General features: G+C 41.0%; 2 pseudogenes; both read left to right on the forward strand.

Moving 5' to 3' along the window:
* The first annotated feature begins 529 nt into the window (after window positions 1–529).
* On the forward strand, window positions 530–1,684 carry LOC116648623 (annotated as a pseudogene).
* Window positions 1,685–8,705: 7,021 nt separating this feature from the next.
* On the forward strand, window positions 8,706–8,816 carry LOC116648898 (annotated as a pseudogene).
* The last annotated feature ends 6,474 nt before the right edge of the window (window positions 8,817–15,290 follow it).

Genomic DNA, 15,290 nt, shown 5'->3' on the forward strand with positions numbered 1-15,290 from the left:
AGAAGCAGACTCCCTGCTGAGCAGGGAGCCCGATGCGGGACTCGATCCCGGGACTCCAGGATCATGACCTGAGCCGAAGGCAGTCGCCTAACCAACTGAGCCACCCAGGCGCCCCATCGGCAAGATTTTTAAAATACTGTCTCTGTGATGAGGCAACTTTGGGATTCGAACCTAGAGTAGATTCTTGGTATTCACAGGTCCAGTCCTGAGACCTTCACAAATCCCCAAATTCATGAATATTACTTCAGTGTAGTTTAGTTGAAAATTTTAAAGTTATCCTTCAGACTCTTAATGATTCCTATAGATACAGGATTTGAAAGTCAGTTATAAAATAGTCTTCTGGCTGAAAAATGAGTAGATGCCTCTTAGCTTTTCCTAAATTTCAGTCTCCAGATCTAGCACTAACTTTCATTTCAAGCCATTTTTCATTAAGAAATATGTTTTGATACTAGGAGGCTCATACCTGAATCTGGGTCTGGCTGTGGCCAGCAAGTCCTGGGCTGGGGCAGGACCTGCAAGGTCTCACGCTATGCAGACAAATGGAACTCAACCATAAGCAGAACATGGGAACTCAGTTTGTATGAATTACAATGAACACCTCAGGAGGCAATAACGGATGGCTTAGAAATTATGGTTTCATCTCCAAGTCTACACAGTGAATTAATGTGCCCAATTTGTTTGGATATGTTGAAGAACACTATGACTGCAAAGGAGTGTTTACATCGTTTTCGTGCAGACTGCACTATTACAGCCCTTGGAAATGGCAATAAAGATTGTCCTGGAGCGCTTGGGTGGTGCAGTTGGTTGAGTGTCCGACTCTGGGTTTTGGCTCAGGTCTTGATCTCAGGGTCATGAGATCGAGCCCCAAGTCAGGCTCCACACTCAGCATGGAGTCTGCTTGGGATTCTCTCTTTCCTTCTCCCTCTGTCCCTCCCTGCTCATGCTCTCTCTAAAATAAATAAATCAATAAATCTTTAAAACAAATGAAGAATATCCTACCTGTCGGAAAAAGCTAGTTTCTGAAAGATCACTAAGGCCAGACCCAAACTGCAATGCACTCATCAGCAAAATTTATCCAAGTTGTGATCAGTATGAAGTTCATCAAGAGAGAGTACTAGCCAGGATCAACAAGCACAATAATCAGTAAGCACTCAGTGAGAGCATTGAGGAAGGACTACAGATTACAGTGAGGCAAGAAACAGCAGATTGAAAATGGGAGCGGAGCAGAAGACGGGGGAGACAGTTCCCACTGTGGTAGGACCTAGTACCAAACGGACCAAAACATCTGATGATTCCTGGCGTGAGCTTGATAACAACAATGCAACCGTGGCAATCGATCCAGTACTGGATGGTGCTGGTGAAACTGACTAAGGATTCAGGCGTCATCCCACACTCACAGAAAAAGATGATAGCACGCAGACAAGATTATGCCGCTGTTGATCACTTATCCAAGTTTCTGGCTGTGAGGTCAGCGTCAGAAGAACTTCGGAGCAAAGGAAAACCAAACCAGATGAACCTCGATACAGCCAGTGGGAAGCAGTAATATACCGTTTACATAACAACAGCCAGTGGGCAGTTCACTGTATTAAATGGCTCCTTTTCTTTGGAATTGATCCATGAGTAATACTGGAAAGTGCACAAACCCATGGAACTTTATTATGCACCCACAAAGGAGCACAAATGAGCTTTTACTAAAACCATGTCTGAGAATGAACTTTTTTATAGCCTATTTCCTTAATATTAAAGATGTAATGTCTTTACTTTTATGGATAGAATCTTGGATACATGGTTTGGTTTGCTTTCTGAGCCAGGCTCATTTACACTATTAGAATATTTTCCCCTTAATTTAATATTTCCTTTTTGGAAGGAACTGTAATTATTTGGTACTTTTTCTTTCCTTTTAAAAATACATTTAAGTGGGGCGCCTGGGTGGCTCAGGCGTTCAGCGTCTGCCTTCGGCTCAGGTCATGATCCCAGGGTCCTGGGATCCAGCCCCGCATCGGGCTCCCTGCCCGGCGGGAAGCCTGCTTCTCCCTCTCCCACTCCCCCTGCTTGTGTTCCCTCTCTCGCTGTCTCTCTCTCTGTCAAATAAATAAATAAAATCTTTAAAAAAAAAAAAAAACATTTAAGTTGTATGATTTCACAAACTATGATTCCATTTGGCACACCCTTTTGACCCAACCATTTTTCATAGTTCTGTATTCTTTTTCTTTTTTTTCAAGATTTCACTTTTAAGTAATGTCTACATCCAACGTGGGGCTTGAACTCACAACCCTGAGATCAAGAGTCACATGCTCTGCCAACTGAGCCAGGCAGGCACCCCCATAGTTCTGTATTCTTAAGTGAAGATTCGGTTGGCTATCCTTTTTCCTCCCCTCAAGTTTTCTAGGCCTACAGAATGTTAAATAATATGTATTTTGACTTTTTTTTCCTGGAGTCTTATATATTTATAGTTTCCTATATAAGCTGTAGTATCTTCATGAAGACCAAGGCTCAAATTTAGTGTGCCTAAAAAACCATTCTCGGGGTGCCTGGGTGGCTCAGTCATTAAGCGTCTGCCTTCGGCTCAGGTCATGATCCCAGGGTCCTGGGATCGAGCCCCACATCGGGCTCCCTGCTCCGCGGGAAGCCTGCTTCTCCTTCTCCCACTCCCCCGCTTGTGTTCCCTCTCTCTCTCTCTGTCAAATAAATAAATAAAATCTTTAAAAAAAAAAAAAAAATTCTCAAATTATTATTATTTTCACGGTATTTTCTTCCATAATATCTCATTTTTTAAAAATGATTCTTTATGAACTTAATGTCCATTTGTCACACAATGTTATTTTTTTTTTCCATTTTTTCCCTCGAATTTTGGAATTTCTGATCCTGGGAAAAAGAAAACAAACAAAATGTCAAGTTCTAGGAAAACTTGGTTCACTACAGATTTCACTGAAGAAAGAAAAATTAAATTGGTCTTCTGTAGTCTTCAAGTATATATATATATATTTTTAAGATTTTATTTATTTATTTGAAAGAGATGGAGTGAGTGAGTGTGCACACAGAGGGAGAGGGAGAAGCAGGCTCCCGCTGAGCTGGGATCCCAACATGGGACTCCATCCCAGGACCCTGGGATCATGACCTGAGCCAAAGGCAGACGCTTAGCTGACTGAGCCACCCAGGAGGCTTTTTTTTTTTTTAAGCTTTACTGTCACTTCAGTTCCTTTATTATGTATGTTTGATGTTTTTTCCTATTAAAATATGGAAATATTTTGCACTTTAGCCTTGACAAAAAGTACAAGATATGTTCAAAGCTTCCCTAATTCTTTTCTTATTGGTAACCACGTAAGTTTCAAGAATAACATGACACATGGAACTAGCAACTGGGTCGGCCGGGGGTGGGGGGGTGGGGGGAGGTGTTTGCTTCTGTTTGAAAAGTGTGTTCAGCATTTGAGCGGTCCTATAAGTTTATACATTTGGTGCTCAGCTAATCACACTCTAGAGAAGCAAGTTAATGCAGCTTGAACCTTGCCCTAGTGAAAGATAATGCTGTAGAAGAATGTCAGCAAGTGGAGTCATTTTACTCTTCTTAATTTAGTTTTATTGAGGAACAGTGTTGGGCGTTTGGTGCCAGAAGGCTTTATGAAGACAGATCAGAAAGAAAATTGACTTGTGTGTTATTTTCCATCATTGTCTTGATTCCAAGTTTATATTATCACAGTATTTACACATACTTGTTTGCACTGAGAAATTAACCCTAAAGGGTGTTTTTTTGTTTGTTTGCTTTTTTGCCAGTGGTGAGTAGTCCTCCAGTACCATTATAATTAAATAACCTGACCAGTCATTGTAAATATTTATATGTCATTTGTTTACAGACTGGGGCTGGCTTGATGTTTTAAATCTTCAGCCCGGGGCGCCTGGGTGGCTCAGTTGGTTAAGCGACTGCCTTCAGCTCAGGTCATGATCCTGGAGTCCCGGGATCGAGTCCCACATCAGGCTCCCTGCTCGGCGGGGAGTCTGCTTCTCCCTCTGACCCTCCCCTCCTCATGCTCTCTCTCTCTCATTCTCTCTCTCTCAAATAAAATAAATTAAAAAAAAAATAAATAAATAAATCTTCAGCCCGATATGAAAACTAAAAGGCTCATTAAATTTCTACCATTTTATTGAAAATATTTAAAATCTGTTTTTTACAATTTTATTGGTAATCTGTGCCATGAAATTTGATGACCACCAAAAATCAAGGGCAATTTCGTAGTCAACTCCTTTTTTGTATAATGTTAAATTGTATAGATTTTTTTTTTTAAGATTTTATTTATTTGTTTGACAGAGAGCAAGAGAGCACAAGCTGGGGGAACAGCAGGAGGGTGAGGGAGAAGCAGGCTCCCTGCCAAGCAGGGAGCCCGATGCGGGGCTCGATCCCAGGACCCTGGGAGCATGACCTGAGCCGAAGGCAGACGCTTAACCATCTGAGCCACCCAGGCACCCCAAGTTGTATAGATTATTAACACATGTCTACTGGTTATAACCTTGGTTTTGTGAAATAACTGCTTAGATTTTATTGGGAACATTAGATTAGTGGCTGCATTAAATAACTAAATTCCCATTGTGATTGAGAGTTTGTTTTTTTTGTTTTGTCTTTTTTTTTTAGAGGAAGAGAGCATGAGAGATAGTGAGCATGAGTGGGGGGAGTGGGGCAGAAGGAGGAGAGAGAAAACCCCAAGCAGTCTCCATGTCCAGTGCAGAGCCCCACGCTGGGCTTGATCTCACAACTCCGAGATCATGACCTGAGCTGAAATCAAGATTCGGATGCTGAACCAACTGAGCCACCCTGGCACCCCTCCATTGTGATTAATTGAAAAAACAAACAAACAAACAAACAAACATGCTTTATCACTTCACACTGCTAGGATTACTATAATAAAAAAGACAAATAATAATTTGGTGAAGATGTGGAGGAATTGGAACCCTGATACATTGCTGGTGGGGGTGTAACCGCTTTGGAAAACAGTCTGGCAGTTTTTCCAAAGGTTAAATCTACAGTCACCATATGATGCAACAGTTGCACTCCTGGGTTTATACCCAAGAGAAATGAAAACATATGTCCACACAAAAATTTGTACATGAATGTTCATAGCAACATTTTTCACAGTAGTCCAAAAGTGGAAATAAGCCAAATGTCCATCAACAATGAATGAACAGGGGTGCCTGGGTGGCTCAGTTGGTTAAGCATCTGCCTTCGGCTCAGGACATGATCCCAGGGTTCTGGGATCGAGTCCCCCATCGGGCTCCCTGCTCAGTGGGGAGCCTGCTTCTCCCTCTCCTCCCTGCTTGTGCTCTCTGTTGCTATCTCTGTCTCTCTCTCTCTCTCAAATAAATAAATAAAATCTAAAAAAAAAAAAAAAAAATGAATGAACAAATAAAATGTGGTATATCCATATAATGAAATATTCATTTTATTCAGCCATAAAAGAAAAGAAATACTGGTACATGGTACAACATGGATGAGCCTTGAAAACACTATGCTTAATGAAGGAAGCCAATCATAAAAGACGTTATCGTACAATTCTGTTTGTTTGAAATGTCCAGATTAGGCAAATCTATACAGAATGAAAGTAAAGTAGTGGTTGCCTAAGGCACAGCACAGAGGAATGGGAGAAATAGGAGGCAAGGAAGGGTAGCAGATTTCTTTATAGGGTAGTAAAAAGGTCCTAGATCGACTGTGGCAATGGATGCACAACTCTGAATATTCTAAAAACCACTGAATTGTACACTTTAAGTAAGTGAATTGTATGGTATGTGAATTACAGCTCACTAAAGCTGTTATTAAAAATCAAAGCAAATTTGGGGCTCGTGGGTGGCTCAATCGATTAAGCATCTGACTCTTGGTTTTGGCTCAGGTCATGATCTCAGGGTCGTGAGAGCAAGTCCCGAGTCGGGCTCCACCCTTGGCATGGACTCTGCTTGAGATTCTCTCTCTACCTCTGCCCCTCCCCCTGCTTGCACACTCTTTCTCTCTCTCTCTCTAAAATAAAATAAATAAATAAAATTAAAAAAAAAAAAAAAAAGGCGGGCTCCTGGGTGGCTCAGTTTGTTAAGCGTCTGCCTTTGGCTCAGGTCATGATCTCAGGGTCCTGGGATCAAGTCCCACATTGGGCTTTCTGCTCAGCAGGGAGTTTGCTTCTACCTCTGTGCTCTCTCTCTCAAATAAATACATAAAATCCTTAAAAAAAAAAAAGCAATGCAAGTTTTTATCACTTGTGACCAAGTTTGAGGAGGAGTAGAGAAAAACAAAAGAGCACTGAGATGTAATGCTGGGTGGCTGGTTAGCTAAGTCATTAGCTGAGTGGCTTCTGAAACTTCAGTAGTAAAACTACAACTCTGGAAGGCAGTCTGGCAGAGTCAAATTACGAATGCTAAATCCATTACAAATGTCAGTAGTCTACTTTCTTTATTGTGCCTTCCAATGAAAAAAATTCAAAATGCCTAAATAAGCAAGTAATTGAAATGATAACAGCTGTTTTTTTGTGTTTTTTTTAAGATTTTATTTATTTGAGAGAGAGTGTGCACGAGTTGGGGGGAGGGGCAGAGGGAGAAGCAGATGCCCCACCGAGCCTGAGCCGGGATCGATCCCAGGACCCTGAGAGACGCTCAACCGACTGAGCCACCCAGGCACCCCGGTAGCAGCTGTTTTTTAAAGACTAGTTTTTAATCGACATCTTCCATAATGATACCCAGAATGTTCCAGGCTAAAGAAGCTGTAATTTCACATTTGCTCAAGTATTGATTTGATTTAGCCAATATGACACCAATCTTGGATAAAGTATGCAAACAACTTAATTTCCTCATTAATCAGAACTGAGAGGGAAAAATCAATGAGACGTTATAACAAAGAATCCCCCAAACCACATATATATGAGATTATCAAGAATGATGAAATAAATTTGATTAAATTTAATCGACTCTGTGGAGGTCTCCTAGCCTTAGCTTCACAAACCTGATTGCATGGCTGTGTGTTACAAGGGCCTATAGCCAAAGAGGGGCTGATCTGACCTGAGACTTCTTTAATCTAGCTTCCTGTAGCTGGGAGGCTTGGGAAAGATGGTTTTATTTTCAAAAATCATTTAAGAATTCCACAAGACTAAAACTCAACCTTGACCCCATCTTTTCTCACACCCCACATCTAGTCCCTCAGGAAGGAAATCCTGTTGACCTTCAAGAAGTATCCAGGATCTGACCACTTCTCTGACCCTGGGCAGAACCACTGTCATGTCTCACCCAGATGCTGCTATGGTCTCCCTGCTTCTACTCAAATTTTCCTACAATACCTTTTCTTTTCTTTTAAAGATTTTATTTGAGAGAGAGAGAGAGAGAGAGAGAGAGAGAGAGCATGAGTGGGGGGAGGGGCAGAGGGAGAAGCAGACTCCCCGCTGAGCAGGGAGCCCAACGCAGGGCTCGTTCCCAGGACACCGGGATCACGACCTGAGCGAAGGCAGCTGCCTAACCGACTGAGCCACCCAGGTGCCCTGCAGTCTCTTTTCAACTCAGCAGCCAGAGGATCCTTTTAAATCAGAACACAGACTATGTCACTTCTCTGCTCAGAATCCTCCCGTAATTACCATCTCCACATAAAAGCCAAAGTCCAGGCAATGACCTCCAATGGCTCACATGATCTTCACTGACTCATGCTTATCAATCTTCTGGCCTCCTGCCCTACTTCTCCCTCACTCTCTCTATTCTGCTGGCCACCTCCCTGAACCTCAGACACACTAAACAGCTCTTAGGGCCTTTACTCTGTTCCTTCTGCCTGAAATGCTTTTCCCCCAATTAGCCCCTTGGCTGCTCCTTCACCTCCTGCAAGCCATTGCTTAATGTCCGCTTCTTTGAGGCCAACCCACTCTATTTTATATTGTTCTCTGTGCCCATTCCCACTATTAATTTCTAATTGCTGCTGTAACAAATTACCATAAATATAGTGGCTTAAAACAACACAAATTTATTATCTTACAAATTTATTATCTTCTGGAGGTCAAAAATCCAAATTAAGTCTCATAGGACTAAAATCAAGGTGTCAGCAGGGTTACATTCCTTCTGGAGGCTCCAGAGAGAATCTGTTTCCTTGCCTTTTCCAGCTTCGAGAAGCCCCCCTGCATGGCCCCTCCATCTTCAAAGTCAGCACTGTGGCATCTTCTAAACTCTCTCACCCCTGCTTCCATTGCCATCCATATCTCCTTTTCCAACTCTGACTCTCCTACCTCCCTCTTCCCCTTAATAGGACCCTTGTGATTGCATTGGGTTGACACAGATAATCCAGGATAATCTCTTCATATTACTCCTTAATCATATCTGCAAAGTGCCTTTTGGTATTTAAGGTAAAATATTCACAGGTCCCAGGCATTAGGACATAAGCATCGTTGGGAAGCCATGACTTTGTCTTGCATGAATGATTCTCTTACCCTACTCAAATTTTTCCTTTTTTTCCCAAAATACTTATCAACTTTAACATACCTTACCTATCTACTAGATTTATTGTTGATCATCCCTCTGCCATAATGTAAGCTCCATGAGGACATGAATCTTTGTCTTTTTTTTTTGACTGATACACCTCTAGCAACTAGAATAGACTCTGGCATATAGTAAGTGTTCAATGAACATTTGTTGATTCAAAGAAAAGACTACTCATCTAGACAAATCAAGAACAGAAAATATCTGTTTATCTTTCCGAATGTGTCATCGCTTCTCGGCCTTTTGGCTAAGATCAAGTGTAGTATCTTTCCAAATGTGTCAAATGGGAGAGAAAACAAAAATCACCTGAGAAACTTATTTACAAATTCAGATTCTCTAGCCTCATCCTTCCCAACCCTGGATTTAGATTTATTAAGTTTTGGGTGGGGCTCAAGCCAACTCCACTGGGGCTGAGGTCTGTAATCAGTAGTTGGGCAAACATTGCTGGCTTCTCCCTGATATACTTTCTAAAGTAGAGGTTCTCGACCTTTGCCTGCACATTGGAACTTCCTAGGGGGTTTCATTAAATACCAATACCCATAACCTATCCCCAGCAATTCTTTTTTTTTTTTTTTTTTTTTTTAAAGATTTTATTTATTTATTTGACAGAGAGAGACACAGCGAGAGAAGGAACACAAGCAGGGGGAGTGGGAGAGGGAGAAGCAGGCTTCCCGCGGAGCAGGGAGCCCGATGCGGGGCTCGATCCCAGGACCCTGGGATCATGACCTGAGCCGAAGGCAGACGCTTAACGACTGAGCCACCCAGGCGCCCCGTATCCCCAGCAATTCTGATTTATTTGGTCTCAGTGCAGCTTGCGCATTGGGATTTTTTAATTTAAAATCAATTAATTAACATACAGTGTATTATTAATTTCAGAGGTAGAGTTTAGTGATTCATCAGTTGCATGTAACACCAGTACTCATTACATCAAGTGCCCTCCTTAATGCCCATCACCCAGGTAGCCCAGCTCCCCACCCACCTCCCCTCCAGCAACCCTCAGTTTGTTTCCTATAGTTAAGAGTCTCTTATGGTTTATCTCTGATTTCAACTTATTTTATTTTTTTTTATCCCTTCCCCTATGTTCATCTGTTTTGTTTCTTAAATTCCACATATGAGTGAAATCATACGATATTTATCTTTCTCTGACTGACTTATTTCACTTAGCATAATACCCTCTACTTCCATCCACATCGTTGCAAATGGCAAGATTTCATTCTTTGTGATGGCTGAGTAATATTCTATTATATATATATACCACATCTTCTTTATCCATTCATCCGTCAATGGACATCTGGGCTCCTTCCATACTTTGGCTATCATGGACATTGCTGCTATAAACACTGGGGTGCATGTGCCCCTTCAAATCACTATGTTTGTATCTTTTGGATAAATACCTAGTAGTGCAATTGCTGGGTGGTAGGGTAGCTCTATTTTTAACTTTTTGAGGAACCTCCATACTGCTTTCCAGAGTGGCTGTACCAGTTTGCATTCCCACCAACTGTGTAAGAGGGTTCCCCTTTCTCTGCATCCTCGCCAACACCTGTTCTTTCCTGAGTTGTTCATTTTAACCATTCTGACCTGTGTGAGGTGGTATCTCACTGTGGTTTTTTTTTAAATTTTTTTATTGTTATGTTAATCCCCATACATTACATCATTAGTTTTAGATGTAGTGTTCCATGATTCATTGTTTGTGCATAACACCCAGTGCTCCATGCAGAACGTGCCCTCCTCAATACCCATCACCAGGCTAACCCATCCTCCCACCCCCCTCCCCTCTAGAACCCTCAGTTTGTTTTTCAGAGTCCATCATCTCTCATGGTTCGTCTACCCCTCCGATTTCCCCCCCTTCATTCTTCCCTGATGATGAGTGATGTTGAGCACTTTTTCACGTGTCTGTTGGCCATTTGTATGCCGTCTTTGGAGAAATGTCTGTTCATATTTTCTGCCCATTTCTTGACTGGGTTATTTGTTTTTTGGGTGTTGAGTTTGATAAGTTTTTTATAGGTTTTGGATACTAGCCCTTTATCTGATAAGATATTTGCAAATATCTTCTCCCATTCCGTGGTTGCCTCTTAGTTTTGTTGACTGTTTCCTTTGCTGTGCAAAAGCTTTTTATCTTGATGAAGTCCCCATAGTTCATTTTTGCTTTTGATTCCCTTGCCTTTGGAGATATGTCTAGCAAGAAGTTGCTGTGGCCGAGGTCAAAGAGGTTGCTGCCTGTGTTCTCCTCTAGGATTTTGATGGATTCCTGTCTCACATTTAGGTCTTTCATCCCTTTTGAGTTTATTTTTTGTGTTGGTATAAGAAAATGGTCCAGTTTCATTCTTCCGCACATGGCTGTCCAATTTTCCCAAAACCATTTGTTGAAGAGACAGTCTTTTTTCCATTGGATACTCTTTCCTGCTTTGTTGAACATTAGTTGACCATACAGTTGAGGGTCCATTTCTGGGTTCTCCATGCTGTTCCATTGATCTATGGGTCTGTTTTTGTGCCAGGACCATACTGTCTTTTTTTTTCTAATAAAGATTTTATTTATTTATTTGGCAGAGAGAGGCAGCGAGAGAGGGAACACAAGCAGGGGGAGTAGGAGAGGGAGAAGCAGGCTTCCCGCCAAGCAGGGAGCCTGATACGGGGCTCGATCCCAGGACCCCAGGATCATGACCCGAGCTGAAGGTGGACACGTAATGACTGAGCCACCCAGGCGCCCCAGTACCATACTGTCTTAATGACTACAGATTTATAACACAGCTTGAAGTCTGGAATTGTGATGTCACCAGCTTTGGTTTTCTTTTTCAACATTCCTTTGGCTATTTTGGGGTCTTTTCTGGTTCCATACAAATTTTAGGGTTCTCTGTTCCATTTCTGTGAAAAAAGTTGATGATATTTTGATAAGGATTACATTGAATGTGTAGATTGCTTTGGGTAGTATAGCCATTTTAACAGTGTTTGTTCTTCCAACCCATGCACATGGAATGTTTTTCCATTTCTTTGTGTCTTCTTCAAATTCTTTCATAAGTATTCTATATTTTTCAGAGTACAGATACTTTACCCCTTTGGTTATGTTTATTCCTAGGTATCTTATGGTTTCTGGTGCAATTGTAAATGAGATTGATTCCTTGGTTTCTCTTTCTGTTGCTTCATTGTCAGTGTATAGAAATGCAACTGACTTCTGTGGACCTTGGGATTTTTAAAGCTCCTACATGTTTCTAATGTGCGGCCATAGTTGAAAATCACTGTTCTGTAGTAATCAAACACACTCTGATTTTACATGGCTGCCCATGATAAATAGTATATTTCTAAGTCTCTCTTGCAGCTAGATGAGGCCAAATAAAATTTGGACACATCAGGGAACCTTCCTCAAAATATGGCACATACCCCTCCCTCCTCCTTTTTCTCTTCCCTCCCTCCTTCTGCCTAGAATGCAGATGCTTCCTATTGAACAAGACCACAGAATGGAGCAACTGGATGGAATGAGCTCAGGCAATGAAAGCAAAAACAGACAAATGGGACTACAACAAACTTAAAAACTTCTGTGCATCAACAGAAACAATGAACAGAGTGAAGAGGAAACCTACAGAATGGGAGAAGATATTTGCAAATCATGCATCTGATAAGGGATTAATATCCAGAATATATAAGGACCTCCTAAAACTCAACAATAAAAACAAAATAATTTGATTTTTAAAGGGGCCAAAGGACTTGAATAGACATTTCTCCAAAGAAGAAATACAAACGGCCAACAAGCATATGAAAAGATGCTCAACATCACTTATCATAAAAGAAATGCATATCAGAACTACCATGAGATATCACTTTGCACACATTAGGATGGCCACTGTGAAAATAATAGGAACAGTAAGCGTTGGTGACAATGCAGGGAAGTTGGAACCCTTGTGCACTACTGAGAATGAAAAATGGTGCAGGGACCTAGGGGGTCTGAGGTGGTCAGGTGACCAAAAAGTTTGAAGAAGAATAACCCATATGGCCTAGCATTCCACTTCTGGGTATATATCCCTAATGTCCATCAACAGAAGAATGGGCAAAAGAAAAATGAGGTATGGGGCACCTGGGTGACTCAGTCGGTTAAGCGTCTGCCTTCGGCTCAGGTCATGATCCCAAGGTCCCAGGGTGGAGTCCCACATCGGGCTCTCTGCTCAGCGGGGAGCCTACTTCTCCCTCTCACTCTCTCTCTCTGTTCTCCCTCTCTCTCAAATAAATATAATATTTTTTTAAATGAGGTATATACGTACAGTGAAATATTATGCAGCTTAAAAAACAAGGAAATTCCCTCACATGCTACAACTGGATGAACCTTGAGAACAATATGCTAAGTGAAATAAACCAGTCACAAAAGTACAAATATTTTATGACTCCACTCATATAAAGTATCTAAAATAGTAAAAATCATAGAAACATTAAGTAGAAAGATAACAGCGGGGGGGGGAGTAGGGAGGAGGAATTAGTGTTTAATGGGTATAGAGTTTCAGTTTTGCAAGATGAAAAAGTTCTAGAGATCTGTATATATTGAACACTACTGAACTGTATGTACACTTAAAAATGATTAAAATGGTAAATTTAATGTCATGCGTTTTTTTACCACAACAATAATGTTTTAAAAGCTTTTAATCTAGTTTTCTGAATTATCCATCCCTGATGATGATTTTCTTGATGGTTGACCTTATTCTCCTGGAATTTAATGTCTTCCTTCCATGTGACGATCTCTTTCATCATTTTGCACCCTCAGCGCCATGCACAGCAGTCCATAGACAAGCCTAGTCAGCTTATTCCAGACCACCTCAGACCCCCAGGCCCCTGGTTCCTGCATGCTGGGTGAAGGAATGGGCCCCCTGTAGCCCCCTCATTTCTCCACTTCTAGCAGCTCCTCCAGTGCCCACCTGTGAAGGTGATACTCACCTTTCTGGACTGTGTTCCCTTTTTTTTTTTTTTATTTTGCTCTACTATCTCCTGACAAAGCTTCAATGGCTTGCTCCCTATCTGCTTCCAAATCCATCTTTTTAGCACCACGCTCATTTCCAGATGTCTTCTAGTTTTATCCAGATAGATGCCATGCACCTCCAAGATAGCAGCTCACCAGACAGACTCATTATATGCACCCAAAAACAGATTTGTTTTCTTCATCCAAATTTCTTACTCTTTCACCATCCACATCAAACCAGTCATCACAAACCTCATTGGTTCTACTTTCTAAGAATCTGTGGGTGCCTTCTCTTCAATTCCACAGTTATCATCTGGGCTCTAAATTGCTGAAACCAGTGTGCAGCAATCATAAAAATCTTAGTTAATAGTGCCTAGCTAATTTCCTGCCTTCCTCTTTCTCTCCCTTTCTCCTTCCTTCATCTTTCTCTTCCTATCCAATCCATCGTCATGCTGCCACCAAAGTTATTTTCTAACAACCAAATTTGGTTGTTACTCCAAAATCTTTAGTGGATCCTTATGGTCTCTAAGAAAAAGTCCAATCTTAACATCACATGTTAAGTGCCTCCTCCACATGGCCTGTCTACTCTCTTCACCGATGAGATGCCTGGTGCTAACAAAGCACACTGAAAATTTGGACCAGACCCTACATTTGACTGTTTTAGTATCTATATGAGCTTGAGTCACTCATTATCCCTAAGTCTTAATCACCTCATCTGTAAAATGGGGATAATTATGGCACCTACCTGTGGTTTTTGTGAGCATTAATGAAATATTATGTTAAATGTTATTGTGATTATCAGTACTCTCTTTCCAAAACGTTCCAGCCACCCTTAACTCACCATACCCTGAACAAAGTGTACCATCTTAACTGTCTAGGTCTTTCCAGGGCTGTTTTCCCTACCTGTTTGGCTCCCTCCACCCCCATTCCATTTCCTCTCTGAATCTATACCTCTTCCCTACCTTTCAAAATCCAGCTTAAATATCATCTTATCTGTGGAGCTTTCTCTCACTTTCCCATAACTTGATTCTCTCCATCAAGATTCCCATAGCACTTGATACATGCACTATTTGATCATTCTTGAGTTACTGCCCATCAATGACATGTTGCCTCACTGTGAAGCCCAGGATAGAGCTGAAAATAATAAAAGACATCTTGAGAAAAAAAAAAAAAAGGAAGTAAACAGACAGATATTAGCCCTTAAAAGTTTTAAATGGTATGTGAAAAGTTACCAGAATTCAAAGTTTATGGGGAAAACTCAGGGAGGAAAATGTTACCAGGAAATATGATACAAGTATACTTTTTAATTAAGCAAGGTGCTCATTGCAGATTTGAGAAGGAGCCTGAATGCCAACAGGGGTAGGTTAGTAAATGGTGATACATCCATAAAATAAAACACTATGAGACCATGAAAAAGATTAAGCTAAATCCATAGGTGTTAGCACAGATGCCCATGATACATTAAAGTGTGAAAATATGAAATGAGATCTATTTTGTGTGTCTGTATCTGGAAGAATATGTCCCAATTTGTTAACAGTAATTCTTTCTTTAAATAAGAGTATGGAGCTAAGGTGTGAAGAAAATTTTCACATCTTCTTTCAAAAGTAATCATTTACTGTTTTTATGATTTTAAAAAATTAAGTAAGCAAATAGACCATCAAATTGGCAAAAAATACATTAACTATAAATAAATGGGGGAAATGGACAGATTATTTAGAAAAGAAATACAGCTAATAAATGAATGTAAGGAAAGATACTGAATTCTGACAAATAGTGATGAGGTCTTTTATCTATTAAAAATGGTCAAGGGTGCCTGGGTAGCTCAGTTGGTTAAGCAACTGCCTTCCGCTCAGGTCATGATCCTGGGGTCCCAGGA

Source organism: Phoca vitulina, unplaced genomic scaffold, assembly GCF_004348235.1.
Source record: "Phoca vitulina isolate PV1807 unplaced genomic scaffold, GSC_HSeal_1.0 scaffold45, whole genome shotgun sequence".
Classification (NCBI taxonomy): domain Eukaryota; kingdom Metazoa; phylum Chordata; class Mammalia; order Carnivora; family Phocidae; genus Phoca; species Phoca vitulina.